Here is a 22,109-nt window from a genome sequence, read left to right on the forward strand (position 1 = left end):
TTGCCTAGGGACGACAGTGGTGGGAAGGGTAGTGATGAAGAGGAACGATGACCTCAGGTGAAGTTTTTTTTTTCCTCCATAGAAAGACATTTATAATCACAGCAATGGGAGCAGCAATCACTAACCGACCCAATTGTGGAAGCTATCACTCAGTACTATAGCGTTCAAGGAACAAGCCATGGAACCATGCTGGAGAAAATTATATACAGCCAGAAAATGTCAACCATCACAAAAGAAATTGGAGTGGTTACAATAAAGCACAACAATACTTTGTTTTTTTTCTACATTTTGTTTGTTGCCTTAACCTTGTGGAGCAAATTTAAAAAGTAACACAAAATGAGGGGAGGGGTGGAGAAACACAAAACATGTGGGACGACGCAAGAAAATCAAGCAGAGAGGGGAAACAAGCACCAATAGAGTAAGCTGACAACGAGAAGCATCAAAGACGAAGACCATCAACAAAGAAAGAAGAACCAAAAAGAAGTAACTTGAAGCAAGTGAGATCAATGGAAGAATCCCAATAACCACTTTAATTAGTACTTGATGCACCATGACTGCCCTATCAGACAGGGCGGAGGCTTCGCCATCATTACCCTCTGCTGCACCGCCTCGGACAACTACACAACACTGATTATAGAACACCTCATCTTCCGGATCAAACCTGACGCCAAAACCACCATCAGAGGACCTCTTGCCTACACACCCCCTGGCTCGACCACAGCTTCTGCAACTCCAACTCAGACTTCATTGGGCCCCCCTGGCCATCAACTCCAACCACTACATCTTCCTGGGGGACCTAAACTTCCACCTAGAAGGCCCAGACAACGCCAACTCTGCCTGACTCCTCGAAAACATGAGCATTATCAGCCTGTTTCAGTTGGTCACCACCCCTACACACACCGCAGGACACACACTGGACCCCATTTTCTCCACCAGCACCAGAACCAGGGCCCATATTTATACTTTTTTAGCACCCTATTTGCGCAGCTTTTTGATGCAAAAGCGGCGCAAACTAACAAAATACAATTGTATTTTGTTAGTTTGCGCCGCTTTTAAGTCAGAAAATTACGCAAATGTGGCGCTAAAAAAGTATAGATATGGGCCCAAGTTCTCCCACACCACTAAGGCAACATGGACCGACCATAACATCGTCCACTTCACCATCGAGGGACTGCCTGAAGCCCTGACGAGACTCCCATTGCAACTGTAGCAAACTCACAAAAACACCGTGGATTGCCATCCTCAAAGAAGCTAGCCCCATCCCTGTGTACACCCTCGAACGCCGCATTCAAAACTTCTCCAACTGGATCTCCTCAGCCGCTACACCATCGCCCCCCTGAAGAGCACCACCAGAAGCAAGCCCACCAAGCAAGCCAAATGGTTCACCCCAGATCTTCTGACCCTCAAATGTCACTGCAGGAAACTAGAGAGACACTGGCGGTCCAACAAGACCTCTACCAACCTCGACTCCTTCAGGTCCTCCCTCAACGGATACCACCAGGTACCACTCAGGGAGACCAAGAAAGAAGCACTCACCACCTGCATTGAGGCAAGCACCAACCACACCAGAGAACTCTTCAGCATTGTCAGAGAATTTCCCTGCCCCTCCACCACAGAGAACACGATCCACCCCTCCCAAGCCCTCTGCGACATGCTATCAGACTAATTCCAACACAAGATCACTGACATCTACAGCAACTTTGACCCCAGCCCACCAATCTCGACCACCCCAGCACCCTAGCCCACCATTCCCCCCCCCCTCACTGGATCACCAAATGGAAGCAGCTATTTACTGAAGATACCATTTACATTATGACCTCCATCCACTCCGTATCCCCTGCTAATCCCTGCCCTCACCGCTTCTACAACCTCGGAAGAGACATAATCTGAGCCTCCCTCACAGAACTCCTTAACACCTCCATCTCCACAGCCACCATCCCCGGTGCCTGGAAGCACGCCGAGGTCAAGCCCCTCCTGAAGAAACCCTCAACCAACCCCAACAATCTCAAAAACTACCAACCCATCTCGCTCCTCCCAGTCCCCACCAAAGTCTTGGAAAAGGTCATCAACTGCTAGCTCACATTCTACCTCGAAGACAACAACATGCTTGATCCATCCCAATCCGACTTCTGGCCCAATCACAGCACCAAGACCCCACTGATCGCTACAACCAACGACATCAGACACCTCCTCGACCTAGGGGGAAAAGCGGTCCTCATCCTCCTCAACTTCTCGGCAGCTTTCAACACTGTTTCCCACCACACTCTCATCATCACACTCCACAGCATTGGCATCCAAAACAACACACTGAGCTGGATGTCCTCCTTCCTCTCCGGCCGAACACAGAGGATCCTCCTCTCTCCCTTTGTCTCCACACCCAAAGACATAATCTGTGGCATTCCCCAGGGCTCCTTCCACACCCCCACCCTCTTCAACACCTACATGACTCCACTGGCAGACATTGCACGCACCCATGGACTCAACATTGTCTCCCACGTCGACGACACCTAGCTTGTCCTATCCCTCACAGACGACACCTCCACTACACAAACCAACTTCCAAAACACCATGATCGACATCGCCACTTGGATGAGGACCAACCACCTCCTCTGTATGCGCCGCAAGATCTTCCGATGGATCTCCATCTCTAGCAGGAAAACAGTCACCCTGACCCTCATCTCCAGCCAACTCGACTACGGCAACGTACTCTATGCCAGAACCACGAAACAGCTCATGACCCTCCTCCAACCATCCAGAACACAGCAACAAGACTTGTCCTTGGCATTTCTAGAAGAACCAGCATCATTCCCCACCTCAGGTCTCTCAACAGGCTCCCCGTCCAGCAAAGATGCCTCTACAAGCTTCTCACGCATGCATACAAGGCCCTCCACAACAATGGACCAGCCTACATCAAGACTCGCCTTACATTCCACAGGGCTACCAGAGAGCTCCACTCAGCCTCTCATGCCCAGGCCCATGTTCCCTGCATCCACTGCGAACACTTCGAGGTTGGGCCTCCCACCTCAACACCAGGTCCTAGAACGACCTCCACCTGCGCACCTTCCCTTCTCTGAAGGACTTCAGAAAGCAGCTCAAGATTTGGCTGTTTGAACCACCATTGCCAGCCAGATGAGGTCCACAACATTCCTTCAGCACCTGGAGATCCCCCCCACCCCACCCCAGGGTGACGAGCTTGTGCTCTACAAGACCCTTGATTGATTAATCTAATGCTTTCTTGAAGTGACAAACCCACACAAAGAGAAAGTGACAACTGTGTGTGCTGGCCAGTGAAGATCAAGGAAATGAGTGACAAAGATGCCAACACATGGTAAGTGATGAAGAGCCAAAAGCCACTTTTTAGATTTTTTGTTTTTTAAGAACAATAGATTGTCACAAGCAACAGTGTGCATGTGCTGCCTGCAGGCTGAACCTAAAAACTACATTTCCAGGAATAATATAAAAGTGCATGTTGTGTCTGTTTGTCCCAGCCCAATGACAATCATGAAAGTGAAACATTGTAATTAGTAGGGAAATTACTCCATGTCTAAGCCATTTAATGGGTGGAATTTCACTAACAGAAAATTAAGTTTCCTTTTTTTGTTGAATGCTTAATAAAGTGTATGTAGACCATTTTTTCACTATTGTTTTTTGTGTGTGTGTGGCAATCTAATTGTAGAGTGCGGAAATAGCAGTTTGCTAGGATGGGTCATGGCACATTTCCAGCACAGAGGGTTTGTAATACTCAATGTAACTGGAACATGTCTCTTAGTGTTGTAGAAGACCTAAGTGTCCTTTGTGAATATCTAAAGCAGAGGACACTATGGTGGTCATTACAACCCTGGTGGTTGGTGTTAAAGCGGCAGTAAGACCGCCAACAGGCCGGCGGTAAACAATTTGGAATCACGATCGTTGCGGAAACCGCCAACAAAGACAACCACTTTAACACTCCGACCGCCACGGCGGTACAAACAAACAGCGCGGCGGTCACCGCCAACAGACAGACGGGAGACAATGTACCGCCCACACTATTATGACAGGCCAATCCGCCACCTTTTCCGGGGCGGATTCACCGCGGATAAAAACACGTCCGAAACAGGAATCCCGAAGGAAAAACGCTCACCTCTACACACTCCACGAGGACGCCAAGGACCCGGAACTCCAAATTCTACCTGCAATAGTCTTCCTGCTCCTCTACCAGGAGCACGAACGCCGGCGGCGAAGACCACGGTGAGTACTGCACCTAGGACACAGGGGAGGGGGCAGGGAAAAAACAGGGACACACACACGCAAAACCCCCACCCACACCCTCACCCACTACAACACACACACTAATGCGTATGAATACATCACAGTTACACCCCCCAAACCCCCAGGAAGAATGCAAAGACAATAGAAAATGAGTGTAACCATTGGAATATATTAAAAGCAAGTAGGCAGAAATAGATATATACACCATGTACATAATATATACCAAGCATAGTAGTCCAGGTAGTGTTCTAAGAAAGTCCGTGGAACACCAGGCCCACACAAGATCCCCGACCATGACGGAGAGAACACTGCAGGGGCTTCAGACAGCAACTAAACAGGCACCTCAGGGGGAGGGAAAGGGGGGCACCTCAGGCGCTTGAGTGCACGACGACAAATCCACGAGGGGGCCACATGCCCACTGTTCAACCCCGGGGAGTGCAAAGCCACAGACTCTCAAGTCTCTACAGTGGGTGGGCTGCCCACTGTTCAATCCTGGGGAGTGCAAACCCACAGTGTCTCAAGTCTCTACAGTGGGTGGTTTGCCCACTGTTCAATCCTGGGGAGTACAAAGCCACAGTCTCTCAAGTGGATGCCTTCTCCACTGGTTCTGGAGGGGGCATGGTGCCCAGAGTGCATCATTCACCCTGTGATGGACTCAGTTGCGTCAGTGCCCTTGCCGCTCATGGGCCAGCGGTGCTTGAGACGGCGGTGCCCTGTTCAGCGGTGCTTGAGATGGCGGTGCCCTGTGCAGCGGTGCTTGAGACGGCGGTGCCCTGTGCAGCGGTGCTTGAGACGGCGGTGCCCTGTGCAGCGGTGCTTGAGATGGCGGTGCCCTGTGCAGCGGTGCTTGAGACGGCGGTGCCCTGTTCAGGGGTGCTTGAGATGGCGGTCTCCATTGCAGGGTCTCAGCTGCTGGCGGTCCTTCATGGCCCAACAGGGCTTTTGCTGGTGGTCCTTCATGGCCCAACGGGGCTTTTGCTGGCGGTCCTTCATGGCCCAACAGGGCTTTTGCTGGCGGTCCTTCGTGGCCCAGCGGGGCTTTTGCTGGCGGTCCTTCATGGCCCAACGGGGCTTTTGCTGGCGGTGGCCTCCTGGGCAGCTGGGCTGGTGCTGGCGGTGGCCTCCTGGGCAGCAGGGCTGGTGCTGGCCTCCTGGGCAGCTGGGCTGGTGCTGGCGGTGGCCTCCTGGGCAGCAAGGCTGGTGCTGGCGGTGGCCTCCTGGGCAGCTGGGCTGGTGCTGACGGTGGCCTCCTGGGCAGCAGGGCTGGTGCTGGCGGTGGACTCCTGGGCAGCGGGGATGATGGCGGTCTTCTCCGCCGTGCTGCACTTCCCAGACTTGCCAGGTTTCTTGTGGCCCTTCCCCACCTTGGAAGGTGTCACAGCTGACTCCACACTCCCACCGGGACCCCTGGGAGCGGCTTTGGTGGCTGGAGTCTTCCCCCTCTCCCGCCGGGCACTGGCCACCTTCTGATGCTTCACAGGTGGGGGACTGTCTGTGCTGTGGCTCCGTGCCACACTGGCTGCCCTGGTGGCCGGTGCACTCCAGATTCCGGTGACTACAGGCACCACTGGTCTCGGAGATGTTGTGGCTGAGGTGCTAGTTCTGGACCTATGAGATGGACGGGGTGGGGGAGGTGTGGGAAAGAGGTCAAGGGTGGACAGGATAAGTTTTTTGGACACACTGGGACGGGTAGCTGGAGGGGGTTTGAGAGTGGAGGAAGAGGTGGTGGTTGTAGGAGGTGTACGTTTGGTGACTTTGGGTGAAGGTGCATGCGCTGGAGGCTGTCGTGAGGTGGATGGCTGTTGGGTGGGTGTGTGCCTGCGTTTGTGTATCTTGGGAGGGGGCGTCACAGACACACTGGGAGGGGACACGGGACATGTGAATGGTAGTGGGGGTGGTGACTGCACGTGAGCGGGGTGTGGTGGTGGGTGTGCTGGAGAGGGACGTAGTGGCTGTAGAGGTAGTGCATGCAGGTGTGAGTGTAGACGTCACTGGGAGGAGGGAGACGAGCAAGAGGGGGACACAGTGGAGGCAGTGGATGTTGGTGTGTCTGCATGTGTGTGATGCTTGCGTAAGTGCCTGTGGGATGTGTGGTGCTTATGTTTGCCTGAACTACCCTTGGGTGTTGACGTGTGTGCATGTTGGTCTGTAGGTGTGCTTGGGATGGGCTGAGGTAGAGGGGATTGGGTCTGGGTGGAGGAAGTTGGAGGGGGGAGGGTAGAGACGGGGACAATGGCTGCCATCAGTGCTGAGGCCAGAGTCTGAAAAGCTCGGTGAAGGGCCACCTGACCAGAATGAATGCCCTCCAGGAATGCATTAGTTTGTTGCAACTGCCTCTCTACACCCTGGATGGCATTCAAAATGGTAGACTGCCCAACAGTGAGGGACCTGAGGAGGTCAATGGCCTCCTCACTGAGGGCAGCAGGGGTGACTGGGGCAGGGCCTGAGGTGCCTTGGGTGAAGGTGATGCCCACCCTCCGGGGTGAGCGGGCACGGGCAAAGCCTGAGGGGCTGCTGGGAGGGCGGTGCTGCTAGGGGGGGGTGGCGGCTGTACCTGTAGATGCGGGGGCACAGATGTTGCGGCCACCACAAGGGAGCTCCCATCAGAGGACGAGTCCGTGTCGCTGGTCTCAGCTCCTGTCCCCGCCGTGGAGCTCCCCTTGCCCTCAGTCCCACTGGTGAATTCAGACTCCGTAGTGTCGCCCTCCAGGGCCATATGGGATGCAGCTCCCTCCTGCTCCGGTGACATTGCTCCTCCGCCTGATGACGCTAATGCACACAAAAACAGGGAGACCACAAAAAGGGGGGGAAGACAGAAGAGAGACATGTTGAGTGCATGCATTACCGCTACCGTTGGCGGACACGACAGACACAGAAACCCCCTGCACTACGCCACGCTCTTGGGGTCCACTGTTCAATTCCTGGGAAATGGCCTACAAGGCTATGGACGACACCTGCACACATAGATGACACAGGGGCATGACTAGGTGTACTTGGCACTCTACAGAGGTGGGCTGGGGCGCCACATGGCCTGCTTTACGGAGGGGCTTTGCCTACGGAACTCGCCCTGGCTTAGGGAAACCCACAGCCTACCTTCCCCCACCCAGACAACTCCACTGCACGCAAAGTCAGCAGAATGAGAGTGTACTCACCCCCTTGTGTCTGCTGTGATGCCCTCAAGCGCCCATCCAACTCCGGGTAAGCCACCGCCAGGATCCGGAACATCAGGGGGGTCATGGTGCGACGGGCACGCCCCCACGTTGGGAGGCCATCCCCAGCTGAGCCTCCGCCGTCTTCTTGCTCCAGCGGCGAATGTCCTCCCATCTGTTATGGCAGTGGGTGCTCCATCTGTGGTAGACCCCCAGGGTCCGTACGTCCTTGGCGATGGCACGCCAAATATCTTTTTTCTGGTGGGCGCTGACCTACATGAAATGTACAGGGGAAAAAGAGTAGTTATTACCAACTGCACCGTCAAAGTGATTGGCCCCCATCCCTACCCTTGCCATGATGCACATGCACTCACCGTCGTTTCATGCACGCCTCAATCTCCCCCCCCCATCTTTCATCTACCCCACTCGACACAGTCATAGCCCATACAGCATGCTCACAGTGTATTAACCAGTTTGTCTGGAGGACCGTAGAGTAGCGTGTACTGGGGGAGGACCCCATCCATGAGCTTCTCCAACTCCTCCGATGTGAAGGCAGGGGCCCTTTCCCCAGACACTTGAGCCATTGTCTCTTCCAGACCGAGGTCACAGCAGCACTTGCAGTGTAGGTCCTCTCCTGTCGAAGATCAGGTATCGAGTGATTGAACAGATAGAAAATGGCAGTCACGTCCGCGGCGGTGCGTACTGTCACCGCCGGCGCACATCGTCATTGGCTCCTGGGACCCCTAGGGTCCAATGTTAACCAATGCAGCATTGCGCTGCGGTCTTCGACTGCCTACCGCGACGGTGTACAACGCCAGCGGAGTTACCTCACATCCCATTGCCCCACTTTAGAGGTCAGGCAGCCGCCATTTCAGGGGCCCACATGGCTTCATTTCCAACTGCGTCACACATACCTAGGCCTAGACTCAACACACATACAGGCCACCTTTTGTGTATGATTGGTGTTCTGTGTAAACTGTGGGTACGGTCCTCTGAGTTGTTTGACTCTGTGCTCGCTGTTGTCCTTCATAGGCACCGTCCGCTGGGACATGTGAGGAGATGGCGGCATCCTCTGGTGTACCGACCGTTGGTGGACCTGTCGACAATGGAGGAGCGACATGTCATAATCACATACAGGCTTGACCGTGCCACAATCCAGGAGCTGTGTACCCAGTTGGAGCCAGACCTGATGTCAGCAATCCGCCATCCCACAGGAATCCCCCTTCAAGTGCAGGTGCTGTCAGTGCTCCATTTCCTAGCAAGTGGGTCATTTCAAACAACAGTGGCCATAGCATCAGGGATGTCCCAGTCTATGTTTTCCAACGTATTGTCCAGAGTGTTGTCTGCCCTTCTGAAACACATGCAGAGCTACATCGTGGAGGATTTGCTTACAGTGAAAGGTGATTTCTATGCCCTGGGACATATCCCCAACATTATAGGTGCCATTGATGGGACCCATGTGGCTTTGGTCCCCCCCCCCACAGGAGTGAACAGGTGTACAGAAACCGGAAGAGTAATCATTCTATGAATGTACAGATGGTATGTTTGGCAGACCAGTACATCTCCCATGTGAATGCCAAGTTCCCTGGCTCAGTGCATGACGCCTACATCCTGCGGAATAGCAGCATCCCTTATGTGATGGGTCAACTCCAGAGGCACCGTGTGTGGCTATTAGGTGAGCACCTGGAAGCAAGACAGTGGGAAAGGTTGTCTGGGTCTGGGGTTACCATACAGGTTAGTGTGTGTTTAATACTTGTCCCTCGCCATTTGCAGGTGACTCTGGTTACCCCAACCTGTCATGGCTACTGACCCCAGTGAGGAATCCCAGGACAAGGGCAGAGGAACGCTATAATGAGGCCCATGGGCGAACTAGGAGGGTGATCGAGCGGACCTTCGGCCTCCTGAAGGCCAGGTTCCGGTGCCTCCATATGACAGGTGGATCCCTATTCTACTCACCAAAGAAGGTGTGCCAGATCATCGTGGCCTGTTGTATGCTTCATAACTTGGCATTGCGACGACAGGTGCCTTTTCTGCAGGAGGATGGTCCAGATGGCGGTGTTGTTGCAGCTGTGGAGCCTGTGGATAGTGAAGACGAGGAAGCAGAAGAAGAAGACATGAACAACAGGGACTCAGTGATCCAGCAATATTTCCAGTGAGACACATGTAAGAGTACAGACCTGCCTACTACATGTACTTAAACACTACTACCTCTCTACTGTCTGTCGTTTTCACCCAGTGTATGGTCACTGAGTTGTCACTTTCCCTTACGATTTCACAGATGTGGGTCCCACTGTGTGACATCTGCTTTGATTCCTCATGGACTTGAGCTGTGTGACATAGGTATGTTGACATTACAATTGAAAGAGCATTTTGTCACTGTAATTGCTAATACACTAGTGCGAAATAACAGACAGACTGCAGATTGTTTTGTGTTTTAAGTGTATTTATTTAAGTACTCAATATTGGAGGGGGTAGTGAAATGGTGAGGGGTGATGGCGGAGGAATGTCCATGGCAGAGTCCAGTCTATTAGTCTCACAGGTGCATTGCCCAAATGGGCATAGGAAGTGGAGGTTGGGCAGTTTAAGTATGGACAGGGTGATAAAGTGGGACAGTAGGATGACAATCAGGATAGTCTCATTTCTTTTTCGGGGGTCTTGGCATCGTGCTCTGTCTTTGTCCTGGATCTCAGGGACCGTTTGCGGGGTGGTTCTCCCTCTGCTGGGGGTGGGGTGCTGCTGTGGTGGTCCTGTGGCGGGGCGTCCTGTCCACTAGCGCCGGCGGAGGTGGTGGGCAGTTCATCATCCATGCTAGTGTCAGGGGCCCCTTGTAGTGCCACAGTGTCCCTCCTAGTGTTCACGAGTTCCTTCAGCACCCCTATGATGGTGCCCAGGGTGGAGCTGATGGTTCTGAGTTCCTCCCTGAAGCCCATATACTGTTCCTCCTGCAGGCGCTGGGTCTCCTGAAACTTGGCCAGTACCGTTGCCATCGTCTCCTGGGAGTGGTGGTAGGCTCCCATGATGGAGGCGAGGGCCCCGTGGAGAGTGGGTTCCCTTGGCCTGTCTGCCCCCTGTCGCACAGCAGCCCTCCCAGTTCCCCTGTGTTCCTGGGCCTCCTTCCCCTGGACCGTGTGCCCACTACCACTGCCCGCAGGTCCCTGTTGTTGTTGGGGTGGTGGGTTAGCCTGGGTTCCCTGTAGTGGTGGACACACAGCTGATTGATGTGTCCTGGGGACGGAGGTATGGGCCCGCTGGGTGGGTGCTGTGCTGGTGTTTCCAGAGGGGGGAAGGTCTGTGATGGCCTGTGCCAGTGTGAGGGGAACCGACTGTCCAGAGGTCCCCGACGGGCCGGGCTGGTCATCTATATCCAGTTGGACAGAGGTGCTGTCATCACTGTGGGCCTCTTCTGTTGGTTGTGTGGACATGTGTGGACCCTCCTGTCCGGTCACGTTGGGTAGGGGTCCTGCAGGGGTATAACAGGATGGCTATTACATCTGTATGTGTCATTATGTGCAATGGGTGGGTGAGCGTGTACCCCAGTGCTTGCATTCCTGGGTGGGAGCTTGTGTGATGGTGGTTTAGGGGGTTGTATGGGTATGTGCAGTGTGCATGCTTTAGTGATGGGTGTCCATGCTCTGTTGATGCATGCAGGGCTTGGTGTTGGGATAGGTGGTTTGTGATGTTGGGACATATGTGAGGAGTTGGGGTGCTGGGGGTGAGGGTGGGGGTATGTGATAGCATGCAGGTAGGGTGGGGGATGTAATAGTTAAGATTTGTCTTACCAGAGTCCATTCCTCCACCTACTCCTGCAAGGCCCTCAGGATGCAGAATCGCCAAGACCTGCTCCTCCCATGTTGTTAGTTGTGGGTGAGGAGGTGGGGGTCCGCCGCCAGTCCGCTGAACCGCCTGTTGGTGTCTTGAGACCACGGAACGCACCTTCCCCCATAGGTCGTTCCACCTCTTCCTGATGTCCTCCCGATTTCTTGAGTGCTGTCCCACTGCGTTGACCCTGTCCACTATTCTGCGCCATAGCTCCATCTTCCTTGCAATGGAGGTGTGCTGCACCTGTGATCCGAATAGCTGTGGCTCTACCCGGACGATTTCCTCCACCATGACCCTGAGCTCCTTCTTCCGAGAACCTGGGGTGTCTTTGCTGTGCCATGGGGTGGTGTAGGTGATGTGTGGGGTGGATTGTGTGGTGATAAGTGTGCTGATATGTAGTGGTGTGTTGTGTGAGGTGCGTGGAAGTTCTGTGGGAGATGGTATTGTGTGCCTGTGGATGCTGTTGTTCTTGCTGGTGGTGTCTCTCTCTGGCCTTCTTTCAAGATTTTTTGTCGTAGGGGTTTGTGGGTGATGTGGGTGTGTGTTTTATATTGTAATGGGTGTGTGGGAGTGGTGTGTGTATGTGTATCAGGTGTGTGTATTTTGAATTGTCCAATGTGGCTGTGTTTTGTAAAGGTGTGTGTATTTTTAGCGCGGCGGTGTGTACCCCCAATAGAATACTGCGGTTGAAAGACCGCCACGTGGATTCGTGTGTCGTGATAGTGTGGGCGTATTTCTGTTTGCGTGACGGTGTCGGTTTTGTTTTTGCCAGTCTATCACTGACCTTTGGTGTGGCGGACTTGTGTGGGTGTCTGAATTTTGGCAGATTCCGAAATGTGGGTCATAATAGCTGTGGCGGTTTTCCGCGGCCGTGTGTTGGCGGTCTTCTGCACGGCGGTAAGCGGCTTTTACCGCCAATGTTGTAATGAGGGCCTATATTGTTTGATTAATACACTCTTTTTGAGAATATGTGCATGCCATTGTCTATTACTTTGAAAACTGCTTGCTTGTTTTTTCTGTCCATTGTAAACGGCATATATTCCTGTTGCCATAATTTGTTTAGTCGTAGCAGGGCGCATTCATAGAGGAAATCCGAAAAAACCCTCTTTAACCAGGGAGAAATGCTCCTTCACTGCCGACAGACCGGAAGGTGCCAACCAACGCTGGCACAGCTTGTCCACCATATGTAATAACAGCTGAGAATATAACTCTGCTGTATCTTGGGTCAGGACAATTAGCTTTTGGACCAGGAGTGTTGGTAAGAAAAGGATGCATTCATGTACTAGGATTAAAAAACACATAACCAAACCTTTGCTAGAAAAGTGGTAGGAATAATAAGTTTTATTTATTTAACTCCACAGCTGACTAGTCTATTTTCAGTTGCCAATTGCTAAACTGTGTTGAATTAGCCTTTGGTATTGAGGGCATTTTAAGATCTCTCGTAGTTCCAAATTGTGGACATCTAGTCTGTTGGGCTGTTTTATTCAGGAAAATAATTTCTTTGAGTGTAATGCCTCCTCAGAACAGGGCTTCTTTTCCTTTGACTTGCAGTGTTTGGCTCCACAAACACTTTTTCAATTAATATTTTCTTTCCAACATTTATATCACTGTATGGCCAGATTTTGAATGAACTCGTCTGAATAGATCAGTTTGTTGATAGTAATTATGTTTTTAATAGTTGTTCAGAACTTTGTGAAACATAGAATGTATAAGGATTGGACCTGTCCTCACCATGAAAATGGGGGAATCTCTTTAGGAAATTGGGAGGACTGTTATTGGCGGATTCTCACTATGCTTCCTCTATGTATAATTATATCTCTTGCTGGAGCATAACTAATTAGCTGTATGTAATGGTGTGCATAACGATGATACCAATGCATTCTTTATAGTTAAAACATTCAAATAAGGACCTTCATTATCAAAAGTAGAATATGCCTGTAGGTCTCGGTATCCAGTTATCGGTTATAAAACCTCAAATAAATACATAATTTATCAAATAAAAAAAAGTTTTAAAACATACAGGCCCATTTTTATACTTTTTTATTGCCGCATTTACGTCATTTTTTTTTACGCATAAGCGGCACAAACTTACAAAATGCAATTATAGTTTGTAAGTTTACACCGCTTTTGAGTCAAAAAATGACGCAAATGTGGCACTAAAAATTATAAATATGGGCCATGGTATTTGCAATGTCTCAGTGGGTCCCATAACCTGAAAAGGCCAAACCATTGCCCACGGCACATGATAATGTGTAATCATTGCAGTAGAGAGATCTCAGTTAACTCTGTGGACTCTGAGGCTGCAAGGAGCTCATGGGAGCACTGAGGCTGCAAGGAGCTCAGGGGAGCACTGAGACTGCAGGGGGCTCAGAGGAGCACTGAGGCTGAAAGGAGCTCAGAGAAGGACTGAGACTGCAAGGAGCTCAGAGCAGCAAAGAGATTGCAGGGAGCTCAGGGGAGCACTGAGGCTTCAGGTGCTCAGAGTAGCAACAGCGCTAGCTTGAATCTGGTAGCATTGCGAGCAAAGGACCCACACCTGGGCATATTTTTCCCACTTAGAGAGACAAATGCAAAAACAGGTGCTAGACGGAATGCAGAACAAATCAAACATTCACCTCCAATCACAGATCTGGGCTAAATCCATCAGTTTTTTTGCTTGCCATGCCATTCCAGTTTGGACCCAGCCATAGGCAAATCAGTCTTGGGAACAGTCCAGCTCGAACTGCCAGACCAGATCCTCCCTGGACCAGAAACCAGCATCCCGTGACCAGTTTTGGGGTATCACCCCTCATCAGCCAGGCTAGCTTTATTCTGGTGGCATAGCGAGCACGGAACCCACCTCTAGGCATACCCTACCCACTTAGGTTGACAAATTCAAAAACAACAGATGATGGACGGAATGCAGAACAAATCAAACATTCACCCCCAATTACAGATCTGGGTTAAATCCATCATTCTGTTTTGCTTGCCATGCCATTCCAGTTTGGACCCAGACATATGCAAACCAGTTTTGACCCTGCTCCACATGGGAACAGCCCAGCCCGAACTGCCAGGCCAGGTCCTCCCTGGACCAGAAACAAGCATCCTGGGCCTGGTTTTAGAGTATCACCCCTCATCAGACTGGCCTGGCAGTTTAGGCCAAGCAACGACATGGCTTAGAGGGTGAGGTGGCTCCCTTCAAAACAAGAAAGCCTGGGGGCCTCCCCGCAGCACGGGGGCAGTGGGTGCCTACGTTACACCACTGTGCGAAGCCAGCGTTTTTTGAGTGATGAGGGAAGGTGACTTTTGAAAGCCAAAAGTTACCTGCAGTTGCCATCAAAGGGAGTGGCTACTACTGAACCACTCCAGCAGCCATATAACCATCAGTTAAGGATAGGTATCTCTGTGAATAACATAAAAGGGGGTCAAGGAGGAGGTTGATGAATGAGAAAGATGTTAAAACAAGGCTTTCTCTGGAGAAGTGGATTGAATAGTAGATAGTTCTGGTGCACAAGGTACAAGGTCAACGGTAGCTTCTACTAGTGGACTTGAAAAAGCTTTTGACTCAGTGGAGTGGGACTATCTAGTGTGCCTGCTGCAGAAACCAAAATTTGGTTTCAGGATTAGAAACTACTTGACATTGATTTGCTAGTGCGAGTCAAAGTTGGTGGGGTAACCTCAGGCTTGTTTCAGATGCAGCAGAGCAGCAGGATTCTCCGTTGTGCCCCTGCTCTTTTAATTGACAATGAAACCACTTGCTTACTGGATCAGGTGTCGCTGTAGAGTGGCACAATACACCAATACTGTGTTAGTGTTCCTGGGGGACCCGAAGGGGTGATGTCTGAGGGTGCCTGCAGATATTTGGTAAGTTTGTTGGGCTCCAGATCAACAAAACCAAATCATCAATGTTTTTAGTCAGGGTCCCCTCAGGATATGAGTTTGGCAAGAGATTTGCCGGTCAACTCGTGGGGGCTCAAATCATTGAGTGTTTTGGTCACACTACTCTCAGATTAAATGGTCCATACATCAAGCAACAAATTGACATGCTGGAGATGTAAAATGTTGGGATACCCTCCCGTTGTCATTGTTGGGTTGCTCCATGAATTTTAAAATGGTGGCCTTGCCACGCTTACTCTATCAGTTACAGAACCACCCCTATGCAATCCTTCATATTTCTACCTCCAAGATGAGCTTGATAATTCAAAGATTTCTGTGGCACTTCAATAGCTTGGCAGAAGTGTTTCAAATCCACATTCAAGGTGGGCATTGCAACATCTAATATTACCTCCTATTAGAGGGCAGCACACCTGGGGATTGCAAATGAGTAGTGGTGTGACAAGGAGGTGGTATGACAAGGAGGATCTAGCTTATGCAACAGACACGGGCCATTGGGGTCCAGTTGCAACACTCGTATAGAGGAACGGCCTGTGATTGAGATGCAAACTTACTAAAGAACCTTCTGTGATCTCACAAGAACTCGCACTCCAATACCATAATCAGAAAACCACATTGAAGCACATCAACAACCGCAGCTCAGTATTTGTACTACAGAGTGGCACCATTAAAATTTGTGGTGTGGCCCTCTTTTAGGTGTGAATGATTTTACCCTCACAAGTGGCCCTTAACACAAGGCTGAATGGCTGGACACAGATTTGTAATGTATATCAAAGGATTGTTTCCTGACATGTAAGCAGCTTAGAAAGTGGAGGTGTCCGGAATCTCTTGTCTGTAAACCCTTGGGTCAACTTCTAATGTCATTATGGTGGAGCAGTTTGAGGCGGGAACGTTTCTGACAGTTCTCACTCACTAAAAACTGGGTGAGGCCTGTCTGTGTATAAGGTATGAAAATGTTTTACCAATTGGAGGTGAGTACTTGACTTGCAAATTCCCAAGACCTGTCCTCAGGGCCATGGCTTTCCCACTCATTCAAATAAAGTAATCTGCTATGTTCCCTTTGTAAATCTAGGCTCCTTCTAACTATGTGCTATAAATGATCCCCTACTGAAAGGGGGAGGAGATCGTACCTGACATGTGTCCAGGTGTTAAGGCTTACTCACAGAGACATGAAAAATCTTATTTATCTTGTAATCCTCTGGTAACTGGACTTAGTAAGTATCAGTAATACCTGTAATGGTCCCACAAATCATGTTTGTAAATTGTTTCCTCTGGAACTAAATTAATGGTGGTTGTCCATGCCATATCTCCCACAGAATATACTGCTTTAAGACTACAGTTTTTGTCTGCCTGTGCTTTGACCTTTCACTTATTAAAGGCTGATTGCTGTTTACTTTTTTCAGAACCTTGTGTAGATGTTGGTGAGGTTCTTGAACTGAGGGACCTTTACTGTTTGGAAGTGGTATGTCTAACGGTATTCACTTTGGATGTGTTCCTAATGAGGCAAAGAAAAATGCCCGCCTGTGGCCACATGCTTGCTATTTTTATATTCAAGTTTCACTAGACAGGGGACATCGACCTAATCACAGGAGTAAGTGGATAGTAAACAATGCAGTTTGTTCTAAAGCAAGGTATGTGCCCTCTGTTTGTCCTTCAGTTGAGGGTGGTAGACCCAAGAAATGAGAGGTGCATTTTTCAAATTCAGTATATAGTTGGCCCTTAATTTGTGAAGGACCACTTTCACATGCCTCACATGATTTTCAAAACAATGCAAATTGATCAAAATGTCATCTGTGTACACTATGACACTGACATCAAAGAATTCTTGTAAAATGGAAAGCGGCATTGCAAAGTTGAAAGTACATGATGCAATATTTGAAGAGACCAAACTTAATACGGAAGGCCGTCTTCTATTATTCACTTTCACAGACTCTGATTAGGTGGTATCACCCATGCAGATTCAGCTTAGTGTGATGGTAGGGTGTCATACTTGGTTCAGCAAAACCAGTATCAGCAGTAGCGAATACAGATTTTTTTTAGGATAGCCTTGTGTGATGCCATCACAGACTCTGATTAAGTGGTTTAACCCATGTAGATCCAGCTTAATGTAGATAGTAGAGCGTCGTATTTGGTCCAGCGAACCGATATCAGTAATAGGGGATAAAGATCTTTTTTATGGTAGCCTTGTTTAATGCTCTGTAGTCAATACAAGCTCTGAGTTCCCTACTCTTTTTTTAGAGAACAAAGAAGAAGGTTGAACACACTGGGACACGAAATGCCAAATAAATCAAGTGCCTAAGAGCTCATCAAGTTCTCTCTTTTAAATATTGGAGTTCAGGTTTCGGATAATGCAGAAATCATAATATATGCAAAAAGAACAGATGATGGACCGAATACTGAACAATGCAAAACATTCACCTCAGTTAGAGATCTGGGACTAAATCCATCGTTTTTTTGCTCACCATGCCATCCCAGTTTGGACTTCACTTTGACTTCCTGCAGGTCTCCCTGCTGTGCTTGTGCCCGCTCACGCTTGTCTGTCCCGGCAGCCAAACCCTCCTGAAGTGCTCCCGCAGCGAGTGCTAGCGCTGGTGGGCATCATGCACCCCTCCTCTAATGCATGTAGCTCCTCAGGGACCTGAGGGGTTTGGGCGTGTGGCAGGGTGGGAGGACAGGCCTTCCCTCCAAGTCTGTCCAAGTGACCTCACATAACCTGGTACCTCATTAAAATTGTGTAGCTCCTCTCTCTCATAATACCTCGCCTCATACTACATTGCCTCGACCAATACTCAGCCTAGAAGCTCCCTGAAAGGAATTGGCTGTTCTCTGCTTTCTTTCTGCCTCTCCATCTCGCCCCCACAGGCATCCAGATTGTGAAGCAGCTTTGGCAGAGAAAGGTGTTGTGTGGTGGTGGCGGAGGCAGTGGTAAGCCTGGGTGTGCACAATGTGGAAGTGTTTCTTTCCTCCCTTTTCATCTTGCTTTGGTCCCTCTCAGTGCTTCCTAATTGATTATAACATTCTCTCCATTGTCTTCTATTGATCCCTCCTTTAGTGCACACCCGGTGCTTTGCCAAGAGATAAATGTGCCTGTAGCTTCAAACAGGAAAGCTCAAGGGAGGCACTGTAGAAAGGAGGAAGGCAGGGGGAAAAAGGCTAATGCCCAGTGTGACTTAAGTTCCATCTCAAATGGGAATGCTCCCTGTTCACCTTTGGCCACTTCAATAAGGAACTTTTGGGGCATATTTACAAGAAAGTGGTGCATCAGCTATGATGGGCCACTTTTCTTGTGCTCCTCTACCAGCACCTAACGACACAATGATTGTGCTATATTTATGGCATACCATGGCAGTCATCATCAGAATAGCATCAACATTTTTGACGCTATTGTGGCGTTTTGCTACACCAGCATAAAAAGTTTTGACGCTAGTGCAGCAAAGTGCAGGAAAGCACTTTGACTGCAATGGATGAGTCATTTTAACGCCCGCTGAGATCAGGTGTTAAAAATGATGGAAAAAATGGCGCAGTGAAATGTTGTTAATTTCACTGCACCATTTTTAACGGCCTCCCAGTGCCGGAACACCCCCCTTGCATACATTATACCTGGTGCAGGCATAATGTGGTGCAAGGGGTTGCAAAGTGGTGCAATGCATGCATTGATCACTTTGTACATATGGTACAGCGAAAATGCCTCCTTAATGCAACATTAGCGTAAAAGAAACGGCAGTAATGTGGCGTAAGGAGGCACAAGGGGCTTGTAAATATGCCCCTTTGTTTCCACACATTTCAACATTGGCTCACCTTCTGTGTCAAGTGGAATATCTAGTGTGAATAACTCATCCAGGTTAAGAGGGGATGTCTTTGGCAGATAATTCCGCCCAACCAGGAAAATCTCTGGAGGTCTCCTTTCAGCCATTCTGAAAAGGGGTCTAAGGGTGTCCTGTTCACCCATATGAGGGGCTGAGGTAGGAAAAGTGGCATTATACCCAGTGCAGCGCCACTTTCCTTGCACCCCTTAGCGCCCCCCTACCGCTACCATGTGTGCGCCGTAATTAAAATACAGCGCACCTTGGTGCAGGGTAGAGGGCAATAGTGTCAGAATTTCTGACGCTATTGATGTACTCTGCAGGAGTAGTACCAAAAGTTTGGCACTACTCCTGCAGAGTACATAGGGGCCCATTGTATTCAATGCTCTGAGCAGGTGTTAAAAGTGCCGAAAAAAAGGCGCAAGGAAATCTCTTCGATTTCCTTGCGATATCTTTTTCAGCCCCCCTAATGGGGGAACACCCTCCTTGTGGTGTTGGGAGGAGCGTCACCGGGCAGGAGCGCTTTAAAATACTTCGCGCTCTCCCGCCGTCGCGGGAAGCGCTGCTGGTGTTGGGAGGAGCGTCACCGGGCAGGAGCCCTTTAAGGGCGGGCCCGTCCTGCGCCCGTCATCGCCCGGATGAGGCTGGGCTGGGCCCACTCTCTTTCATCTACTGCCTAAATACTCCAAGTAAGCCCAACTTATATATTTCCTGGTATTCCACAACCTTACAGGCACCATGGGGAAAAGGAAAGCTGCTGACTCACTAGGCCCCTTGTCAGATAGCAAAAAGCAGAGGAAGCGCACTGCTAAATTGGTCACTAAGCCAAAAAAAACCTTTGAGGAGATAGATCAGTTGTTTGAAGAGGTTGAGGCAATCCTAAACTGTTCACCTAACCATAATGGTGCCTCACTCGGAAAAAATGCCCTAGTCCCACCTGGGAAGATACAAGACTATTTTAAGAAAAGGTCAAAGGACCAAGATCCGGACCCAGGGTTGATCAAAAACAGTGCAACCTTACTAACAACGCACCTGCTATCCGTCCCCTCCTCAAATACTACAACAAACACGACAAACATATTGGTGCACAGGAGTGGTTCTCCCCATGTGGGAAATGAGGGCAACATCCCAAATCCTGCCATATCACTGAGTCCTGCGACCAATCTGATCTCGAATATACCTTGCAGGAACCGTTTTGCAGCCCTAGCCGAGGATGATGAAACTCCAAGAGTTTTGATACAATATCAGACGATATCAGCAAAGAAGCTACCCATTGCACCCTGGAACCAGTCCCTGTTTCCCCTCCAATGCACCATGCCACCGAGCCTAGCAATGCTCTTATACTTCAGAGAATAGAAGAAGTTAGATCCCTGGTCCTACAATTGGCCAAATGCTACCGGGAGAGCCTAGAGTGTGGATGCAAGTGCAATCATAGGGATGAAGAGGCGAATACAGGCCATACAATGCCTGATCCAATACTAACAACCCAGCTTGCACATGGGGGCCAGGTTACCGATCATCAAAAGAAGAAGACATATCGGGTTGGCTCAGACGGGAACGGAATACGCCCAGAATTCAACATCTCACAGGCGAGCCGATATTGCAAAAGACCATTAGATGAGGGGGATACTATGGGAAACCATAGTGCCATTAATAACCTCCCCTCAGGGTCCTCAAACCACCTGCCAGCAAAGAGTCGTAAACAGATTGACAATCTCCCACTCAGGAGATCCTATGCCATTCCTAATGACAGCGACCAATTCGCTCCCAAATACGTTCCCGGTTGTTTTAATGCCCCTTCCCTTCTGAGGACTCCTCATGACCCAGCTTTACTGCCAAAACCCCAATGCCTCATGCCTGGAAATAATACTCTCTTTCTGAAACAAGTACCGAAACTGCTTCCTGTGAGGGTCATGAGTCTAGGGTTAACAAACTAATCCACTGGCTACGACACCAAAGAAACTGTCTATCAGTTATACGTTCAGATATTTGTAACACTAAGCGGTGGTGTCCCCTAGGATCAACATACGACGTAATTTCAATTGAGTTCCATAATAGATCCCTGGTAGAAAATCTTGTTCTGTTCAATGACCGAACTCTCCACCTTATGGAACAAAGAAGGGGGTACATCACCTTAGAGACAGCACCGGAGATGGAAGGCCAACCACAAATTTCTGATTACTTACGTAACAATTCAACCAGTAATCAGTCCAGGCATGTCGATTCTATTCGGCCTAACCCAGTATGACTGACAATAGCCCAGGGACCAATTCCCGGGACTAGTTTAACGGAACCCAGTCCGATGATCTCTGATGGACCTACTGATACAGAGACGATTCCCGAGAGGCTCAACCCACAGCCACCAACCCCGGTCCTTGAGGAAAAAGGCATATCAATCATGACATGGAATCTAGCAGGCCTTGGGAGGAAATTAGACGACAACGACTGGTGCTCGTATATTAACACCCAAGACATATGTCTTTTTCAAGAAACATGGACCAAAGAGCTGACTACCCTAGACGGGTTTCTTTCCTTTAATGTGGCTGCTCAACCCTCCACAAAACTGACGGGCAGAGCCAAAGGAGGACTTCTGATGCTAATAAATAAATCTGTGCAGTGCACACATAAGACTCTAAAGTTCGATAGCCCAGATCTGATGGGGCTACAAATTACGTTCCAACAGGATTTCACCATAACATTTGTCAATATTTATGCCTGCTCGGTTTCGCGAGGGGCTGAGTCACCAGTTTTAAAACAGCTTCTTGACTTTCTAGACACCCTGCAATCGACCTCCTACCTAATAATAGCTGGGGACGTAAACTGCACCTTTGAACCCTCTGCGATACTAACTGGTCTCACAGAAGATGAAGATGAAGATGAAACATGGGGGATCGCACAGTTGACTAGTGACAATAACTGTGTTAATTCTCGTGTAGCTATTCAATTGCCATCCCTTTGTTTGAAACACAGTCTCAGAGCATGCAATGGCCGCATGCCCTCTGACCTGGATACTGCACCCACTTTCAAACGTGGTTCAATTACAAGTGTAATCGATTACTTTCTAGTGGATGTGAGACTGTGGCCCTTTCTGGATGATATGAAGGTGGATGTTAGAACCGAAAGTGACCACTATCCCTTGCTACTCTCTATGTCAGGTGATGTTTTTGGTAGGACTTCGAACAAACAAACTACTTTGGTCCCTATTCCTACCATGAAC

The sequence above is a fragment of the Pleurodeles waltl genome, chromosome 2_2 (assembly GCF_031143425.1).
Source record: "Pleurodeles waltl isolate 20211129_DDA chromosome 2_2, aPleWal1.hap1.20221129, whole genome shotgun sequence".
NCBI classification, from domain to species: Eukaryota; Metazoa; Chordata; class Amphibia; order Caudata; family Salamandridae; genus Pleurodeles; species Pleurodeles waltl.